At 44.0% G+C, this 20,302-nt stretch overlaps 1 long non-coding RNA gene across 5 annotated transcripts in view; it reads right to left on the reverse strand.

The window, feature by feature from the left end:
• LOC148538372 (uncharacterized) overlaps nt 1-20,302 on the reverse strand; it is a 392,934-nt gene that overhangs the window by 289,072 nt on the left and 83,560 nt on the right. The window lies entirely within an intron of this gene.

The following is a 20,302-nucleotide window of genomic DNA, read 5'->3' on the forward strand; positions in this document are numbered from 1 at the left end:
GCCCATCTGGAGTATCCACAGGACACTCCACGGGTGCTGCAGCAGCAATCCTGGCTGCGGGGTGATGTTCCAGGCACTCTGCTAATGAAGAGCAAAGGGGCGGCGACAGTGCCAGTCACAGAGCATCTGCACTCTGTGTGCCAACACCGGTCGCCCATAGCTAATTACAGCCCTGCCAGAAAGCAAACACTTGCAAATGCGATTGGAGAACTGGAATGAGGATGGAATTGGATGTTCTCATTTATGTTCAGTAAGGGAATATTCGTGCAAATGTAGATTTTTTCTGGATACTAATTACTTAGCATCCAGACTCCTTGCGCTTCACTAGAAGGGGAGTTATATATTGAATAGGGATATTACAGATTCCCCCTTTATGCAGCTAGTTCATCTACCAGTACCTTCTGGTCCATTAAAAGCACAAACTAACAAATTAAGCTAACTGCGTTTACAGGGAATGTATACATGATATAACACTTGTTGCAATATGGTAGCACCTGTCTGAATAACGTAACAAGAACAAGGCTTCTCTAAAAAAATTCAGTTTATTACAATCAATACATAAAACTCACTAACATGACTCACAACACTTAATAAGTATAATGCACATAGGCTGGCTCTAAATCACCCAGTTATTATACTGGTCAAGAGTTGATGTTAACTTTATAAGATTAGCTCTGGAATAGATATGAGAATATCCAAAATCCACAGTAATTTGTGTTGTTCTTAGTGGATATATATCTCACCACCAGAGACTTGTGCAATTTAGTGCTTGCACAGCCCATATCAGAGTGTCCTTACCCTTCTACAGATTGTTCAGTCTTAGTAGCCACAGATGATGGTGGTAAGTGGCTGTTAATTATCTATTGCTGTAGCTCCGGAGTTAGCCACGGTCCTGTACCGGCACATTGATGTATATTAGGTCCGTACTTCAGGGAGACCAGGGTGCAGGGGGTGCAGCGGCCGCTTGCTAGCGCCTGGTCAATCCCTCCGTGGCTGCTTGTTTGTCTGGTCTGCTCAGATCTTACTTCAATAACCAAAGGTGCAAAGTGACGGGCTTGGGTGGGTTGGATATCTCCTCTAGTCCACCGATATTAACCCTTTTGTCGACACGTTTCGCTCCAAGTTGTGAGCTTTTTCAAGACAAGGGTTAGTGGCTCCTAATTGCCCTTATAAACCCAAGGTATAATTGATTAATTTGCAACAGGAGGGGCAGTTTAGTTGATTGCTGGTTACTTTCAGCTGTGTAAGCAATACTAGTGGACTATCCCAAAGGGTACATCAGGTATATCTCAGTGCACCCCGTGGTTGGGGTACCACTATTCTCTAGCTTTTCAATCTCTTGTGTCACGGCCGCGGTTTCTGTTGCTAATGCAGTGACTGATGTCTGAGTGCACATCGACGGACTACGCAGAACACCCCACTACCTTGGACATGTTGAACAACATATTAGATCATTAGGTGCATGTGAAATCCAATGCTAGATTGAGTCCCTTGGGATATAGAGTGTCCAACTTGAAAAATAAAAGAGGACTCTCCCAAACACAAATGTTTGAATCTATCTCCTCCTCATTTGGTGCCTAAGATTTGCTCAATAATAGTTAGCTTTAGGCCTGTAGGATTTGCTGCATGAACAAGAGAAAAATGTCTCGAGACACTGTGATTGTGGAGTTTCTTTATGTTAATCAATCTATGTTCCCTAAATCTTATCTTGACTGCTCTAGTTGTTCTTCCTACATACTGTAATGATCATGGGCACTAAAGGACACTAAAGGACATATATACAGTAAGTTGATTCACAATTAAAAAAATAAGAAATAGGGAAAGTTTGTTGGCTGGAAGTCGAGGTTACATAAGTGCTTTTATTTTGGATGTAACTACATGTTAAACATATGGACTTATTGCACTTAAAACATCCTAATGGTTTCGATGGTAACCAAGTGTTGGCTGCTGAACTAGCAGTATTATTTTGTCTTAGTTCACTCGGAGCTAGAATGTTTTTCAAGTTTGTATTCCTACTAAACATGACATTAGGGGTATCTTGAATACATTTTGACAGGATAGGATCCTGTCTAAGTATAGAATAGTTCGATTTAATAATTTTTTTTATTTTACCAGATATTTTTATTATATTTTGAAATAAATGGGACAAAATATCCTTCAACTTCACTTTTCTAATGTTTTTATTTCTATTCTCCAGCCTTTCTATTTGTGCTTGTACTAATTCAGGTCCTTGAACCTTTAACAAATGAGATCTATTTAAAGATGAGGCATACACTTTTGCTTCCCCTAATAAGAACTCGGTAGTGTCCACTTTGATAATGTAAATAATGTAAATAGTTACATGTACCAACAGGTTTCTTATAATTTGAAGCAATTACTGTATTGTCTTTCTCTATGAGGAAAGACATGTCAAGGTAATCTATTTTGTCAAAACTAAAAGTGTGTGTGAATTTTAAATTATAAGTGTTAGTGTTCAAATAATTTACAAATTTTCATGCTAAATCAGAACCCCCTTTCTAAATAATAAATAAATCATCAATGTAATGGCTATAGAGGACCAGGTTATCTCTATATGGGCCGTCCCAGATATAATCTTTCTTGGAGCGGCCCATAAAGAATTTAGCGTAACTCGGCGCAAACCTGGTCCCCATGGCCATTCCCTGTGCTTGTAAATAATATGTGGAATCAAACAAAAAATAATTGGGCTTTAAAATAAACCAAATTAAATCCAAAATAAGATCACGTCATCTCTCTGAAAGAGTCCCATCTTGCTCCAGGAAATATTTACTTGCTTCCACTCCTTCATAATGTGGAATGTGAGTATACAGGGCTTGTACATCCAGGATGAGAAAACACAACCCTGGAGTCCACTTGAATCCCAACAGTTTCTGGAGAATGTAAGTTGTATCTTTAATATGTGATTTCAGATTGACGATGTGAGCTTGTAAGTGTGTAAACAAAAAAAGTCTCATGCAAATGTGGCTCATGCAGGCCAGCAATTGTATAGTGTATATGCATGTTAGCTGGCATATCCTTTGAACCTGCTATGGTGTAGGAGTAAATACACGCTGATGATGATGACTTGTCACATGTATACTATTTCAGTTATTTGCATCTTGTTTTCTTTCAGCCCTCTCATAGTTAATTTTCCCCTTTCCCAGTCTTCTTGTATGTCAACTCTTTAAGATTTAATTTGCCTTAACTGCAAATCAGTTAATTAAAAGCCCTTCCAGATTATCAAACTACTAATGGTAGGTAGGTGAAAGTGTGGAGGCTGCATCTCAGAAGTTCCACAGCCGCCACCGGCATTTAGTACAAGAATGTTTCTCTCCGAGGCATCCTTAATTTTGTGATAGGCAGACTCTGTGGGGGCCCCCAGATTCCAGCACCCTAGGCCCATGCCTAAATCTGCCTAATGGTAGAGTGGGTCCTGCTCCTATATACCCATTGTCAGTTCTCCACCACACTATCAAACACCTGTCTTCAAGTATTAATACTATGCTTTAGATATGTATACATATAACTGTGGAGGTATCCCCATATGTTTAGAAGGGGCTCATATAGATATGTGGGGTGCTCTATATTATTTGGATGACTATTATTCCTGTGGGACTTGTGTAGTGGGTGCTTTGCTCCCCACTTCTACCCAGCCTGCTGCAGCTGTGGTGGAGCCATTTGTACCCAGCAGAAAGTGCTGGAACTGCCCCATGAGGCCATTGGAAAAAGAAACAGACACTAATAAGTTGATAAAAAGAGGGGCACTGACCAGTTACCTAAGAGAGAGAGGTCTGTGGACCATGGTACTCCCTTCACATCAGGAAAGCTCGGAAACAAAGTGAAGTCCACAGCTGGGACTCTGGAAGAGCAGCTGAGAAGGCTGCAGACAATTCCTGGTACTGAGAGCTGCATAGAGAAGCCAGAGCCGGCTAAAAGTGCCCAGGGTTGGAACTGCAGGAGTACTGAGGTAACCCACTACAAGACCAAGGTACTCCATTAGCTTACCTTTCTCCCAAAAGTCACGCCTGATTTCCACAGTGCCGTTAGCTGAGGAAGTTAAAGTCTGTCAGCGCACAGCACACAAGTGTGGCTGACAACTGCCAGTGACAGTCTCACTATACATATGGCTAGCCTATGAATTTCCTAAGCACTTTCTTTCACTCCAAAATAGAAAGTGTACTCAGAGATAGATACAGAGCATCATATCCCTTATTTCCTGTTACAAATTTACTGCCACCAATGCAGCAGTATTGCTAAGTGCTGCTTAAATTGCTTATTAGAGAAAGGGAAAGAGGAAGGTTGGAGCAAATAGCTGAAATGCAGAGTGATAGACAGTGTTGGAGCTAAGTTGATTCCTTGCATGAGGGGGATATGTACAATACCAGGTGACTGCTTGCTGGCTCAGTGCCAAGATTTATAACTACTACAGTACATTGTAACAGGGCAGTTGGACAGCTGCTACAGATATGCAGCTGAGCAATGTCTTCTAATTGGCCTGAACTTCATCCCCCCTGTTAAGAAACTCAGTAATAACGTTCAACCTAACTAAGCTAAGCTAAGCTAGGACTTATTTCTGTCATAAAAAATTGAGACAGGGAGAGATGTGCACCACCCAGGGCCAGCGCCAACATTAGACAGTTTTAGGTAGCTGCCTAGGAGCGTTGGCTACTGGAGGGCGCCGTTCACAACCCATAATGACAGACAGTGTTCTACTAATGACCCTGTGTAAAGTCCACATGGCTGCACACTGTCTCCTCACTCCCCGGCCCCTGCAGCCGCAGCATCTGCTCTGTGTCCAACCAGGTTCAGTCAGGCTGCCTGCTGTGTCAGCATCAGCTCTGATGTCACATGCCACCTGCAGCGCTTGCTTTCACTTGTGAAAAGCAAGCCAATGAATCAATCACCCCTCCCCTAGGCTAGCCCTGTACTTCCCCCTTTGCTCCTCCTCTCCTCCTCTTAGAGATGAGGAGCAGGGAATGGATGCCAGCCGGGCTGAGAGCCTGGAAGTAGGAACGAGTGCTGCCTGCAGTGGACTATAATCAGTATGTAATATTATATATATAATATATATATATACATATATATATATATATATATATTAACAAGCAATGTATGTTGCATGTACGTGTATCAGTAAGTGTAATGGCACTGTAGACGGTATATAATATACTGTCTACAGCACCATTACACTTACTGACACACGACACAAATTTGGGGGGGGGGGACAATAGGCTTAAGTTCTGCCTAAGGCCCTGGGGAACATTGCACCACCCCTGGCACCACCTAGGTCAACCTACGGTTAAACCCTTAGAGACTTATAATTGCATACTGTAATATAAACTTTAGATAGTGTAGTCTATACTAGTTATACTTGTTATAGTTGTTAATAGTGTTAGAATTGGATAAGTTGTATGATCTTGTTGTGTAATTTCACATTAGTGCTTATTACACAAATGTGTGAGCTCTGCAGATGGTTAGCTTAAACTGTGAAGTTTTGATTCAATACCAGTTGCTTGGTGTAAAACTACTTAATGCATTGTTTGTGCATACTGGAGTAATATCTGTCCTTGAGCTGAAGAAACCCGTTACTGAAAAATTAAAACCATAAAAATGTGTTTTGAGTCATTGGGGTAACTTTACTAAAATTACAGTTTTTAGAAGTGGAGATGTTGCCCATAACAGCCAATCAGATTCTACTTAACATTTAACTAGCACCTTCTAGAAGATAATAAGTAATTGGTTGCTATGGGCAACATCACCACTTCCAAAACTCTCACTTTAGTAAATTTACCCCACTGTGTCAGCCATAACCAGTTAAGTTGGATAAGCTAAAGACAAAGGAGGTGACCATGCTATCTGCTGTAAAGGGAAATCAGTAAGTAAATACTGCATATTGTATTACACTATCACACCAGTATACCATGCGTCACCAAACATAAAGAGACACACAGGGGTAGCTTTAGAAGTTGCCCGCAAGGCATTGTAAGCTTAGAAAGAATTGCAGATCTTCACCTGTATTCACTGTTGGCCGTATCTATGAGAGACTATCCATCCACTGATGAAAGTAGCTGTCATCACTATCAGCGTCCATTTGCACCAACCCTATATTTGGTTCAAGAGATCCGTACAAAATCAGATGGATCTCTGTGCACGCTCATCTCTAAATAGTGAATCTACCTATACACCCTCAAAACATACATCTGTGACTGATTGCCGCAATTTCCCAATCCCACAACGCTTGGGTCAGGGGATCTGGGAAATTCAACATGTTGGATTTCCCAGATTTTTAACATGCAGAATTTCCAAGATTCCCTTATGGATCGCCAATCATTGATGCGGTTTTGTTCCAAAATTCCCCGGGTCGGCGTCAAGCGATCATGAAATTGCAGCGCTGATGTATCGCCTGCATTAGCCTGAGCTATTAATTTTACAGTACATTTTCACTCTGTTTCTTATACTATCATACCAAATGTTGTTTATGCCCCAAAACCTAACCCTCCCTCCCCGCACCCTAAACCTAACCTACCCCCATAGAGCCTAAACCTAATCCTCCACCCCTCATGCCTAACCCTAGCCCTCCCCCACTAGTGCCTAACCCTAACCCATCTCCTAGTGCCTAGCCCTAATCCTCTCCCCCTAGTGCCTAACCCTAACCCTCTCTCCCTAGTGCCTAACCCTCTCCCACTAGTGCCTAACCATAACCCTCCCCCTAGTGCCTAACCTTAAACCTACCACTAGTGCCTAACCCTTACCCTCCCCCTAGTGCCTAACCCTCCCACTAGTGCCTAACCCTAACCCTACCCCTAGTGCCTAACCCTTACCCTCCCCCTAGTGCCTAACCCTAACCTTTCCCCTAGTGCCTAACCCTTACCCTCCCCCTAGTGCCTAACCCTAACCCTCCCACTAGTGCCTAACCTTTACCCTCCTCCTAGTGCCTAACCCTTACCCTCCCCCTAGTGCCTAACCCTAACCTTTCCCCTAGTGCCTAACCCTTACCCTCCCCCTAGTGCCTAACCCTAACCCTCCCACTAGTGCCTAACCTTTACCCTCCTCCTAGTGCCTAACCCTTACCCTCCCCCTAGTGGCTAACCCTAACCCTCCCACTAGTGCCTAATCCTTCCCCTTCCCCACTAGTGCCTAACCTTAACCCTCCCCCACTAGTGCCTAACCCTAACCCACCCCCTAGTGCCGAACCCTAACCCCTAATCTTCCCCCTAACCTCACTACTGACCATCGGGATGCTGGCAGTCGGGATGCCAGTGCTGGGATTCTGACTAGTGTCGGGATTCAGGCGCTGGCATTCTGGGCGCCGGCATCCCAACAGTCGGTGTTATGACTACATACCCTTGGGCATGCATGACATGTGGGTGTGAATGTTTTAACCAGCACAAATTGACCTGGTCTGTGTAAAAATTGCTGCCCCCACACCCCAAACATCTACATTCCAAATAGATTAAGTTACTTTTTAAACCTTTTTATTTAATTGCCAGTGTATTTGGGTAAAAGATGGCAGTAGAGCCTGTTTCCCCTGCAAAATCTCCTAATTTTTATTTTACTTACAGTTTTCTCAGAATTGGCGGAGTTTGTGCTTTTTTTGTACTTTTACTAGGGTATCCTTTGTACCAACTGGCACACTTCATACTTCTAAGCACAATTCTACCAGTTTAATAAATATTACAATGCACTGTGTGATTTGACAACAAAATGTAACATTAATAAGACTTGAACAAACAGTACTTAAGAAGAAAAATGGAAAAGTTGTAATTAATTTACCCCACTTAACACAACATGAAGTTTATATGTGTCATATCAGAAGTTGCCATACATCAGACTGATGGTTATAAATGTGACAAATCAGGTGAGCATATGTGACAGAGTACATTTGCAGCAGGGCAAGCAACTGTGTCATTCTGCTCTTGACTCCTGGATTTGTATAAGCAGCAAATACTGTAATTGAATGCTGTTTGCACAATCAGAAATAACTGAAATGCTTCTGCTAGCAATAGGAAATCCCAGTGCCATCACTATTTAACCCACTTGCGATTCCCTCATGGCAGCTAGGTCAGAGAAATTACATAGGACATCTAAATCAGCTGGTTAGTAATTAGTTAATAAATAATAGAACCAAATTGCATTGGATCTCTTGATAAAACAAATTGTCTCTTAAGGCCCCCATACACGTTGCGATATAGCAGCCGATCCGATGGATTGGTACGATATCGCTGCTATATGTGTGGTCATGATATCGGCCAGTGCGAGCTCCCGTGGGGGTCATACATCGCACCTCCAGATCTTACTGCACTTGATCTGGGGATGAGATGTACGATCCCATGCAGCGCTATGTGGGTGGGGGAGGGGGGTGCCGGCATGTTCGGCGGTCGGCCACCCAATCGCTCCATGTGTGGGGACTGCCCGATATGTCGGCCGTCGGATTGCAAGTCGCATAGCAAGGTGAATATCGTACAGTGTATGGTGGCCTTTAGACTAGAGGTCTCCACTTGCTAAAGAAAATCCAGATTCTGTACCTACAACTCCCTACAAATGTGATTAACACATATCAGTGGTATCACTGTACTAGGGAGAACCATATGTTAATATTCTGGAATAATACATACTTTGTGATTGTTTGTTTTCCTAATTATTGGAAGTAAAATACAATTATATCTCTGTTAGGGCCCTATTCATCATAGGGGGCCGTATGGTCACTGATGATTAAGTATCCACCTCGCTACAGGGGATACTTAACATGGGAGCAATTAATCATTACACCAGTGCAGGGACTGCTCCAGAAAGCAGCGGGGAGTGCTCCAGAAAGCAGCTGTCCCTGTGATTAGTAGCACAGCTACAGAAGTAGCTGCATTACTTACCTCTCCCTCATCACCACTTCTACGTATGCGTGGTAATATGCAAATGCTAATTTTAGTCTTCCCCTTGTGAAATAACGTGCACCTGAATGTGTGAGGACTGAAACGCCTGCTTTCAGTGCCTCTGGACTCCATAACTCCGCCGGTGATCATTGATCCTCCACCATCGGCACATATTGCATGCACCATCGACACTTTCACCAACCCTATGGCAGATGCAGTGTCTTTGTCTGAACATGGTCGCTGTGGCTAGGCATATGAAAACACAGTCACTTTCACTGACACGCCAAGGATACTCCCATAACCACTCCACCATGTGAACATCGGTGTACCTCTGAATCACGCCCTTCTAGTCTTCAGAGTGATATGCTATAAAAGTCAATGTAGGAGTGGCTTCGAGACTGCTTAGAGTAATCCCACCACTACATGATGACATACCTGAAATGCTTGTGCAAAGCATGGGCACATCACAAAAGCAGGAAAAGAGAGTGCAACTATATATGTGCACAGAACAAAATACTCTGCAAGTCCCAGTTTTTACAGCTTCATAAGTGACCCATACAGAATTCATTAAAGGCTTTAACAAGTATTATTGAGTCTGTGTGATTTGTTTAATCAGCTTCTCTCAGATTATCTATTATTATGACTTAGATTAAGCTCAGATGAGATCACATTTTAGGTCAATTTAGCTCAGAAACAGAAAACAATTACAATGGGTGACCTCCTGCGTAATGTGCACCGTACATAAGTCACTGACAATGCTATGATCCTATGGAGGACTTATATAAAGCCTTTAAATGTAAACAGCAGTTATAAATGAGCAGAGCACAGATTCATAAGCAAAACTACAAATACCACAAAGCCCTGAAACTAACTATAATAATAAATGAGAAGAGAACAAAAATATTAAATACATACAGTATACTTTATTCAGCAGACACTTACTGGAATGTGCTCATGTACTGTACATTGGACCTGACTCTATTCACTCCTAATGGGCTATTGATGATGTATTGATCACTATGAAGACCACAACACCTGTACTCTTGGTACCAACTTTTAACACTGAACAGACGTTTTGGTTCATCTATACTATGATCATTGGCAATGCAGTCTTCATAGGGAATGGGATTGAAATAATGGCGGCGGATGCCCGACAGGAGGAGATCCTGACTGCGGCAGGTAAGTACCCTAACCCTCCCTTGGCCCCCCTAACCCTCTCTTAGTGGTGCCTAACCCTAATCTCCCCCCATAGTGCCTAACCTTAACCTCCCCCTGGGGGTGCCTAACCCTAACCCCTTCCTACCGCTCCCTAAACCTAACCCTCCCAGGGGGATGCCTAACCCTAATCTCTCCCTGGGGGTGCCTAACCCTAAACCTCCCCCCTAGGGGTGCCTAACCCTAATCGCCCCTACCCAAACCTAACCCTAACCCTAACCCCGATAGACTCCCTAATCATAACCCCCCCTCCACGGATAACTCTAAAGGCACCCTGGGCTTATCTTTGTCTGGGCTGGCGTCTTCTGCATTCTGGCATCGGGATTGACATAGGCGTCTCCAGAGCTGTAACTAGACTTTTTGGTGCCCTGTGCCAGAGAGAGCATAGACGTCCACCCCCCCCACTCCATTTTTTAAATAGGGACATAAGATACAGTAATGTACCTGAAAAAGGGCCATGGCCTCATGGGGGAGGGCCAGTTAAGAGATAGGGGAGGCCAGGAGATGCTGGGGATAAAAGAAGAGGAAGCTACAAGTGAGAATGATACTAAACAGGAAAACTGACAGACCCGAACAGCGCCCCCTGCCCTGCGGTGCCCTGTGCCATGGCACTGGTCGCACTACCCTAGTTACGGACCTGGGCATCTATATTTCAATGCCTATGTTAAATCCTTTGGCGGGATTCCACTGTCGGGACTGAGGGCCTGATTCAGAGCCGGACGCTATTTGAGAACGGTCGTTCAGAAAAAGGGACCGGCTATTTAAATTAAGCGCTCGCTCTTTGCAGTCTGTTGACGCCTCTATGTCTGAGCGAGCGAACGAAACATGCGTTTGCTATTTTGTAAAGACGCCCCCTGGCCGTTCGCATCATATGTCATCTCCGCTATTTATTAGATTAATCGAGTACATCGAAAGGCGTCTGAACTGCTCGCAGTGCTTGTGGTTGGATATTCATGTGAACAGTTCAGGCTAAGACACAACCAAGTGACGTGGCCGATGACGCTGCTTTGTTAATTATGCACACCCTTAAAACGCCCGTTTTGACTGTTTGGCACGCCTGCGTTCGGATCTCCACTCCCCGTTTTCAAGCACCTTCCCCTGTTACCACCCTCAAACGCCTCATCCTGTCACTCAAATTAGCAGGCACTCGCTATTTTGCTAGCGCACAATTTCCGACTGCAATGACTGGTTGGCGCATGCGCATTACCACCCATACGCATGCGCAGAGCGAACGAGCGGCCGCTTACGAGCGGCTCTGAATCAGGCCCTGAGACTGGTGGTCTCATAACTACCTCCCCTTCATAGAGATAAACAGAAAGCTATTTTGAGGGACTGAAATGCACATTCTCCTCTCAGTAAACATAGCACAGGACTATGTAGTGTGGACAGCTCTACAACTTCCCACATGTGTGGCCCCTTAGGAGCTAACACTAGGTGTATTATTAAAGATTTATATCATAGATCAATAACACAATAGCAACTGTAAAAGCATGTTATTGGTTGACATAGGGGTGCTGTAAGTATCTCTAATATTTACTCTAGAGATGTTCGCCGACAGCCATGTTGTGGTTTTGGATCCAGATTCAGCTTTGTCTTTTTGTTTTGCAAAACCACCCTCACACCATGTTTTGGTTTTGGTTTTGGATCTGTATTTCGAGTTCGGTTTTTAAATCCGAGTTCCGAACCAGGACTCAGTTTGACTCGCTACCCCAAAGTGATTCCGGACTCGGTTTGATTCTGAACCCCTAAATTCGGTTGTTGTCAGATCTCTGAGAACCGGACCTGCACATCTGTAATTTACTCTTGACATTAAAAATCACGACTTTGTTATACATTGTGAAATCTGTTTTATTGATAGATAACTAACCTACTGATTGTTACAGATTGCACACAGGATAAGCTATCTGTAGATCAAGGGAATCAATACTAAATTTTTGAAAGCAATGTGTATTACCACACACATTCTTCATGAGTCATGTATCTTAGCAAATTATATCTTATTTTATTGGCACTAGTCAAAGAAAAACCATATTTAAAATAAAAGCATACATTTATTATGTACAAAGTATTACTATTAAGAAAACGTTAAAGTACAGTATATATAATGGTAAAGTTGAATCAGTTATTTACATTGTACTGTAGCTGTTTTTTCTTAATAGGGCTGTAAAAGTGTTTGTTTATTCCATTTTATAATGGAAAATCTTGAACTTCCATTAGCATTTTCTACTCCAAAGGTCAAACTATCAAATAGCATTTTGTAGTACTGATAAACTGATTTTATTGATGTTATATACTAGAAGAGCTTGCATGTTTTGCAAAGTTAAGCCTAGTGCACATAAAAACTAAGCAAACAAAAATTAAAGTAGCAAGTACTATACAATTATCATTTCAGAACTAGGATAAAAGTCTAACAGCAGGAAAATTATGGCGTATAGGGGAAACTGTGCAAAAATACTAGAGACTATAAGCACATAGGAGCAGGTAACCTTAGCAAGTGGACCTGCAAGGGATTCGCTGCATCAGGTTACATGGATACAAACAAGGTCTCTGGGGGCCCCCGGGCAACAAACTTGTGGGGGCCCCTATCAATAAAATATATATTTATATTAATATACACACACGCGCACACATATAAATATATATATATATTAGGGATGAGCGGGTTCGGTTCCCTGAGAACCGAACCCACCCGAACTTCGGGGATCCGGTGCGATCCGAGCCCAAGCTCGGATTTCCCTGTCTGCCCCGGATCCCTCTCCCGAGGCAAAACCTCGAGATCTGCTGTCGGATCTCGAGGTTTTGCCTCGAGCGGCCATTTAAAAAAAAATGCCTTTGCCTTTAATGGGCAAAGTGCTGTTGGCTGACAGAGCCGTCTGTCATGGCTCTCAGCCAATCAGCATTATGGTGCTCATTTGCATGTAGCACGGACTCGTGAGATCCGTGCTACATGCATCTGTGTGATTGACAGTGACACAGAGCACAGATGGGTCAGTGAGACCCGTCTGTGCTGCTGTGTATTTCAATGACACAGATGCACGCACGGACCAGGAGATCCGTGCTACTTGCATCTGTGTCATTGACACAGAGCACTGACTGGTCCGTGAGACCCGTCTGTGCTGCTGTGTAAAAAAAGAAAAAAATGGCGTGCCCCCCCCAAAAGAGAGCAGCCAGCCCCGGGCATTAGTGACCCAGTGCTGGGTGTGCTTAAATACAGGGGACAAACGACGTAGTGGTCCCCTGTACTTAAGCACAACCAGCACCGGGCTAGTCAGAACCAGCGCTGGTTGCCAAAATACGGGGGACAAATGACGTAGGGGTCCCCCGTATACTGCGCAACCAGCTCTGGGCTCTGATCCGGTCCTGGTTCTGGAAATACAGGGGAAAAAAATGAGTAGGGTTCCCCTGTATGTTCCAGAACCAGCACTGGACTTTTTCTAACGGGGGACTGATGCCACAGCCAGGGGAGCCCTTTCACCGGGCCCCCCAGCCGCAACATCAGCCCTGACCGCTAGTCAGCCCAGGCCGGGGATCCCTGGAGAGCTGGGGACCCCCCCAATAAAGGGGTCACCCTCTCCAGGGCACCCCTGGCCCAGGCTGATAGCCCGGGGCTATCCCCGCCACCCCTGGTGGTGGTGGGTGGCGGGTTGATTGTGTGGTGTGGTGTAAATAAAGAATATCAAACATTGGCCCTCATTCAGAGCCGTACGCTCTGAGCAGAGCGCACACTCTGAATGAGGGCCGGGCTCCATTTTCATGGAGCGTCCTCCTGGACGCTCGTATAGCTGTGGGTCACCACCCACAGGCTATACGAGCGTGCATTGTGATGGTCGCGATGGTCGAGACCATCGCGACCATCGAATTTGCGAGCCGGAGCCTGCGGTTGAGGTTTTCAACCGCAAGCTCCGGAGTGATTTTGTCTCTATCAGAGCCAAAATCACTCCCACTGACATCACTAGTGATGTCAGTGGGCCGGCTTCTGACGGGAGGCGTTCCCTTAGGAACGCCCCCGTCAGGGAGGCACGCCCCCGGCACGCCCACCAAAGGGGGCGTGCTGTCAATCAACATTGACAGCACGCCCCCTTTGATCGGACACAACGAGCGAAGGACTTTCCTTCGCTCGTCGCGTCTGGCGCATGCGCACGACGGAGCTCCCTCCGTCGTGCGCATGCTCAGTCCATAACATCGACCCACTTGCGAGCGGACAGCTGCTCGCGAGTGGGTCTGAATCAGGCCCATTGTCTTTACAAGTAGAACTGCAAGTCCCAGCAAGCCTGCCCCCCATGCTGGTACTTGGAGAACCACAAGTACCAGCATGCAGGGCATTAAGGGCCCACTAGTATCTGTAGTTCACCTGTAAAAAAATGTTTAAAAAAAACACAGGACACACACACCGTGACAGTATAAGTTTATTAAACATACATACACACACACATGTACACATACTCACCTATGTAACCCTGTAGCATCGGTCCACTTGTCCGGTAAAGCATCCATAGGGGACCTGTGAAAAAAAACATACTCACCATCTCCTATGCGAGGTTCTGTCCTCTTCATTCCAAAGTAGTCATCCCCGGACTTGGCAAAAAAAAAAAACGAAAACGCGATCCACGAACTTAGTACCGTTCTATAGAACGGTACTTCCCGAATGAGAGCTTAGCGGCGGGGTATCACCATGGAAACCCCGCTGCTAAGCGTTCATTGGCTGAGAGAGGCCATCTCCCGTCTCTCTCAGCCAATGAATGGCTCCTTCCATTGTAGTCAATGGTGGGAGCCGCAAGGTTATTAAAGTTTACCCTGCGGTTCCCACCATTGACTACAGTGGAGGGAGCCGTTCATTGGCTGAGAGACGGGAGATGACCTCTCTCAGCCAATGAATGCTTAGCAGCGGGGTTTCCATGGTGATACCCCGCCGCTAAGCTCTCATTCGGGAAGTACCGTTCTATAGAACAGTACTAAGTTTGTGGATCGCGTTTTCGTTTTTTGTTTTGCCAAGTCCGGGGATGCCTACTTTGGAACGAAGAGGACAGAACCTCGCATAGGAGATGGTGAGTATGTTTTTTTTCACAGGTCCCCTATGGATACTTTACCGGACAAGTGGACCGATGTTACAGGGTTACATAGGTGAGTATGTGTACATGTGTGTGTGTGTGTGTGTGTGTGTGTTTGTGTATGTATGTTTAATAAACTTATACTGTCACGGTGTGTGTGTCCTGTGTTTTTTTTAAACATTTTTTTACAGGTGAACTACAGATACTAGTGGGCCCTTAATGCCCTGCATGCTGGTACTTGTGGTTCTCCAAGTACCAGCATGGGGGGCAGGCATGCTGGGACTTGCAGTTCTACTTGTAAAGACAATGTTTGATATTCTTTATTTACACCACACCACACAATCAACCCGCCACCCACCGCCACCAGGGGTGGCGGGGATAGCCCCGGGCTATCAGCCTGGGCCTGGGGTGCCCTGGAGAGGGTGACCCCTTTATTGGGGGGGTCCCCAGCTCTCCAGGGATCCCCGGCCTGCGCTGACTAGCGGTCAGGGCTGATGCTGCGGCTGGGGGGCCTGGTGAAAGGGCTCCCCTGGCTGTGGCATCAGCCCCCCGCTAGAAAAAGTCCAGTGCTGGTTCTGGAACATACAGGGGAACCCTACTAATTTTTTTCCCCTGTATTTCCAGAACCAGGACCGGATCAGAGCCCAGAGCTGGTTGCGCAGAATACGGGGGACCCCTACGTCGTTTGTCCCCCGTATTTTGGCAACCAGTGCTGGTTCTGACTAGCCCGGTGCTGGTTGTGCTTAAGTACAGAGGACCCCTATGTCGTTTGTCCCCAGTATTTAAGCACACCCAGCACTGGGTTACTAATGCCCGGGGCTGGTTGCTCTTTTTTGGGGGGGTGCACGCCATTTTTTTTCTTTTTTTACACAGGTTTTTTTTTTTTTACCATAGCAGCACAGACGGGTCTCACGGACCTGTCATTGCTCTGTGCCAATCACACAGATGCATGTAGCACGGATCTCCCGCGGGTTCGTGCTACATGCAAATGGGCACCATAACGCTGATTGGCTTCCTGTCTGCCACTGCAGTGCCACTCCTAGATGGGCCACGTGTTTGTGCCGCCCACTTGTGTCGCTTAGCATAGTCATCCAGCTACCTCAGTGCAACCTTTTGGCCTAAAAACAATATTGTGAGGTGTGAGGTGTTCAGAATAGAGTGGAAATGAGTGGAAATTAATGTTATTGGGGTTATTAATAGCATAGGAACAAAAAAAGGCCCATTTTATGTGATTTTAGCGTTTTTTTTTATTTTTTAAGAAAAAATACAGATCCAAAACACAAAACCCAGAACCCAAAACATGGAAGGGTGGTTTTGGCAAAACCAATCCAGACCCAAAACACGAAGAAAGATCCAGATCCAAAACCAAAACACAAAACACAAAAAGTGGCCGGAGCACACCCCTAATATATATATATATATATATATATATATATATATATATATATATATATATATACACATTATTGTGAATATAATACACTGATAAAAGAGGACATTCAAGGGGTCAAAAATCTGTAATATTATATATATATTTATATATATATATATATATATATATAATCACCGACCAGGTTCAGCACACTCCTTCCCTTAAATGCCAACTGCCGCGGTGCCAGCTGCAAATAATAATACAGTCCACCAAGCGCTGCACTCAACGGTCTTAGAAATAAAAACTTCCTTCACAAAGTCATAGCTGCAACGTTTCGGGCTTTATTGCCCGTCGTCAGGCTGCACATATATAAACCAAATAAGTGTGATAAAAAATTTTTCCCGTCAGCATATAACTGCAAGTCATACATCCTATGCACTTAAAGCAACCATTGGTGGGTCTGCAAACTTAGGAGGACCTATTCAGCTCCGTTACATCTGAACGAACCACCCAATCTTTGATGTTCTTCCCTCTTCTATAACACGGCCTGATCCTTGTCTTTTTGAAGACTGACAAGTCCCGATCATTTTGTACTATCGGCCAGAGTTCTTTACAGGCCTTCTTGATGGTTCCATGTGCTGTACTATAAGTATGCACCCAGTTCAGAACGTCCTCCGATTGACCCTTATCCTTGTGTTTCAGTGCCTCTTCCCTTGATATTGTATCAACCTTACTACATGCTGACAGTAAAACTTTCTCAGCATATCCTCTAGCTCTGAATTTGTCCAGCATTTTGTTCAATTCATCATCCAATATTGAGGGATCACTTGTAATCCTTTTCACTCTTAACAGCTGTGAATATGGCAAGCTATTAATTGTTGATGCTGGATGAAAACTATCAGCTCTCAGCAGGGTGTTTCTATCCGTTGGTTTTGAATAGATCTTTGTAGAAATTATATTATCTGACACCTTGATGGTAACATCCAGGAAATTAATTTCCTCCAGGCTCATGTTGTAGGTAAATTTGATAGGGTGGTCTAATGCATTAATCCTTTCAATTATATCGATGAGATGACAACATTCCCCTTTCCAGAGGAGAATCACATCATCTATGTATCTCCTGTAAAAAAGGACTCTATCACGTACATCCCTATTAAAAAAAAAGTATTTTTCTACCTTTGCCATGTACTCATTAGCATATGTCAGAGCGACATGCGACCCCATGGCACAGCCGCTCTTTTGGATGTAATAATACCCATCAAATTGGAAATAATTTCTTCTCAAAGTCATATCCAGTAACGTGAGAAAAAAGTCAATATGGGGGCCTTTATACAACTCATTATTGGTGATCAAATCTTCCACACCCTCTACGCCTCCTACATGGGGGATGTTAGTATAGAGGCTGGAGATATCCAAGGTACATAACCATGTTCTAGATGGTATCTCACCCAACCTTGATAGGCTTAATAATAAATCCGTTGTATCCTTCAGGTAAGTATCTCCTGCTTGGACACAGGGCTGTAGAAAATAATCTAGAAATTGTGAGACATTGCTATAGAGATAACCTCTTGCCGACACTATAGGGTCCTATAGTAACGGAGCTGAATAGGTCGTCCCAAGTTTGCAGACCCACCAATGGTTGCTTTAAGTGCATAGGATGTATGACTTGCAGTTATATGCTGACGGGAAAAATTTTTTATCACCCACAGTCGGGACAAAAATATGAGATAAGACACCGTCTGACTTGTACCAGCACCTTTGTCGTATATCTCATTAAATGTCCATGTGGACTTTGCTATGTAGGGAAAACCATGCGTTCCTTCAAGGAGCACATGACCCTACATAGGTCAGCCATTAGATCAGCAATCAGTGGGGGGGGGTCTGAACAACCTGTTGCCAGGCACTTTTTGGAAGCTAGGCATAATCTTTCTAGTTTAAAATATATGGCAATAGATCAAGCCTTAGATGATGGTAGGAGGGGCGATAGAAATAAAAGGCTATTAATGTTGGAATCTAAGTGGATTCATTTCCTAGATACTATCAGACCCAAGGGTCTGAACGATCAGTTAAATTATGGTATCTTTCATTAAAATGTAGCTTTGATGCAATTAAGTTTGTAATAGGTACCACATATATCCTAGTAGTATGTTTTGGAATAATAGTGAGTATTTAGATCTTAGGTATACTCTAATTGGATCTCTTTAACACATGTACTGATAGTTTCATAATATGTTTTTTGTATCCTGTATGTCTTTTCATGTTTTGTATGGTTTGTATTTATTTTGAGTAATCACGTGGTGTTTGTTTATGTCTCCCTCGGCAGACGTCGGGTCTCCTTGGTTACGGTGACGTCACTGGTGTGCAGACACGCTTCCGGCGTGACCGGAAGTCTTGCACACGGGACGGGATGCGGCCGATGGGACCCGGTGTGAGTCCAGGGATGGCAGCGGGTATTTAAGGTAAGCATGTACACTTATTTGGTTTATATATGTGCAGCCTGACGACGGGCAATAAAGCCCAAAACGTTGCAGCTATGACTTTGTTAAGGAAGTTTTTATTTCTAAGACCGTTGAGTGCAGCGCTTGGTGGACTATATATATATATATATATATATATATATATATATACACATATATAGCCGGAGTCATGGCTGAGCAGCACCTGATGTCATTGAGATTGAGCAGCTCAGGCACTGACTGAGACATGCACAGTCTTGTGTATCATGTCATCATCTCACGAGACAGCAGGGTAGCGAGCTCCGCAGCGGCAGCTGCATAAAGAACAGCTGAGCTGTCAAGGAGAAACGTAGCGCAGTCAGCGAAATGCTTATCTGCCCTCCATGAATTTAGTAATTGTGGCGACTGTGTGGGGGATCTGGGGCGACCGTCCCTGCCACCCTGCCTATAATCCGGCCCTGGATACAAGTTGGTTGTGGTTGCTGTGTGAGATATGGCGATTTTCCATGTCCTGTATTCTTTGTGAACATTTGTTATTACGGAGTTAGTTTTATTATCTTAAAGATTTGTTCATTTTATTTCAACTTAAATCAAAGTACTTAACAAGTCCAATTACCATTTGGTCTCCCCTTTTTAATGAAGACCAGAGATGAAATTGGGCCTTTGCGATAGAGGACCATATTTTCTTCATAGAAAGCACCATTTTTATGTCTTGTACCCAGTCTGAATGCAGCCCCAGTGCCATTAGTAACCTTACTGGGATTTTAACTTTGGTGAGCAGTGACATATACAGTAGTACAGATAGGGTTTTACTTTATGAAGACCTGATTTTATTTGGGTTCCAGTGCACTGACTAAAAGGTACCAGGCACTTGTAACATTCCATTACGAGTGCCAGAGTAAAATTTTATTCGGAGGGATCAACGATACAAAACCAGATGCCCCTGGTGTGCTCTTCTGAACAGAAAGCTCCAATAGGTCTTCACTGCACATGCACATGCCCCCACTCACGATGGACCACTGATACCTCTGTTTTGGTAGCGGCTCCACTGGTCCAATCATGGCAAAGAATTCACAAAATCGCATTATTAATTTATATTTATTTATTATAAATTAATAGTGCTTGAAGCAAAATGTATTACTGTATTATATATTATATTAATTATTTTATAAGGCATTTCTTTTAAAAACTGAATGTTCTTGGCCAAAAACGTACAACAAATGACAATGATAATACATAATGAACATGTGCTAGGTAATAAATTATTGTTTGTAATGATTTTGTAATACATTGCATGCCCAAATATACAATGCTTATAAACCATGTCCATGTCCTGCAATGTTCTGT

The sequence above is a fragment of the Taudactylus pleione genome, unplaced genomic scaffold, assembly GCF_031769625.1.
Source record: "Taudactylus pleione unplaced genomic scaffold, aTauple2 ptg000040l, whole genome shotgun sequence".
NCBI classification, from domain to species: Eukaryota; Metazoa; Chordata; class Amphibia; order Anura; family Myobatrachidae; genus Taudactylus; species Taudactylus pleione.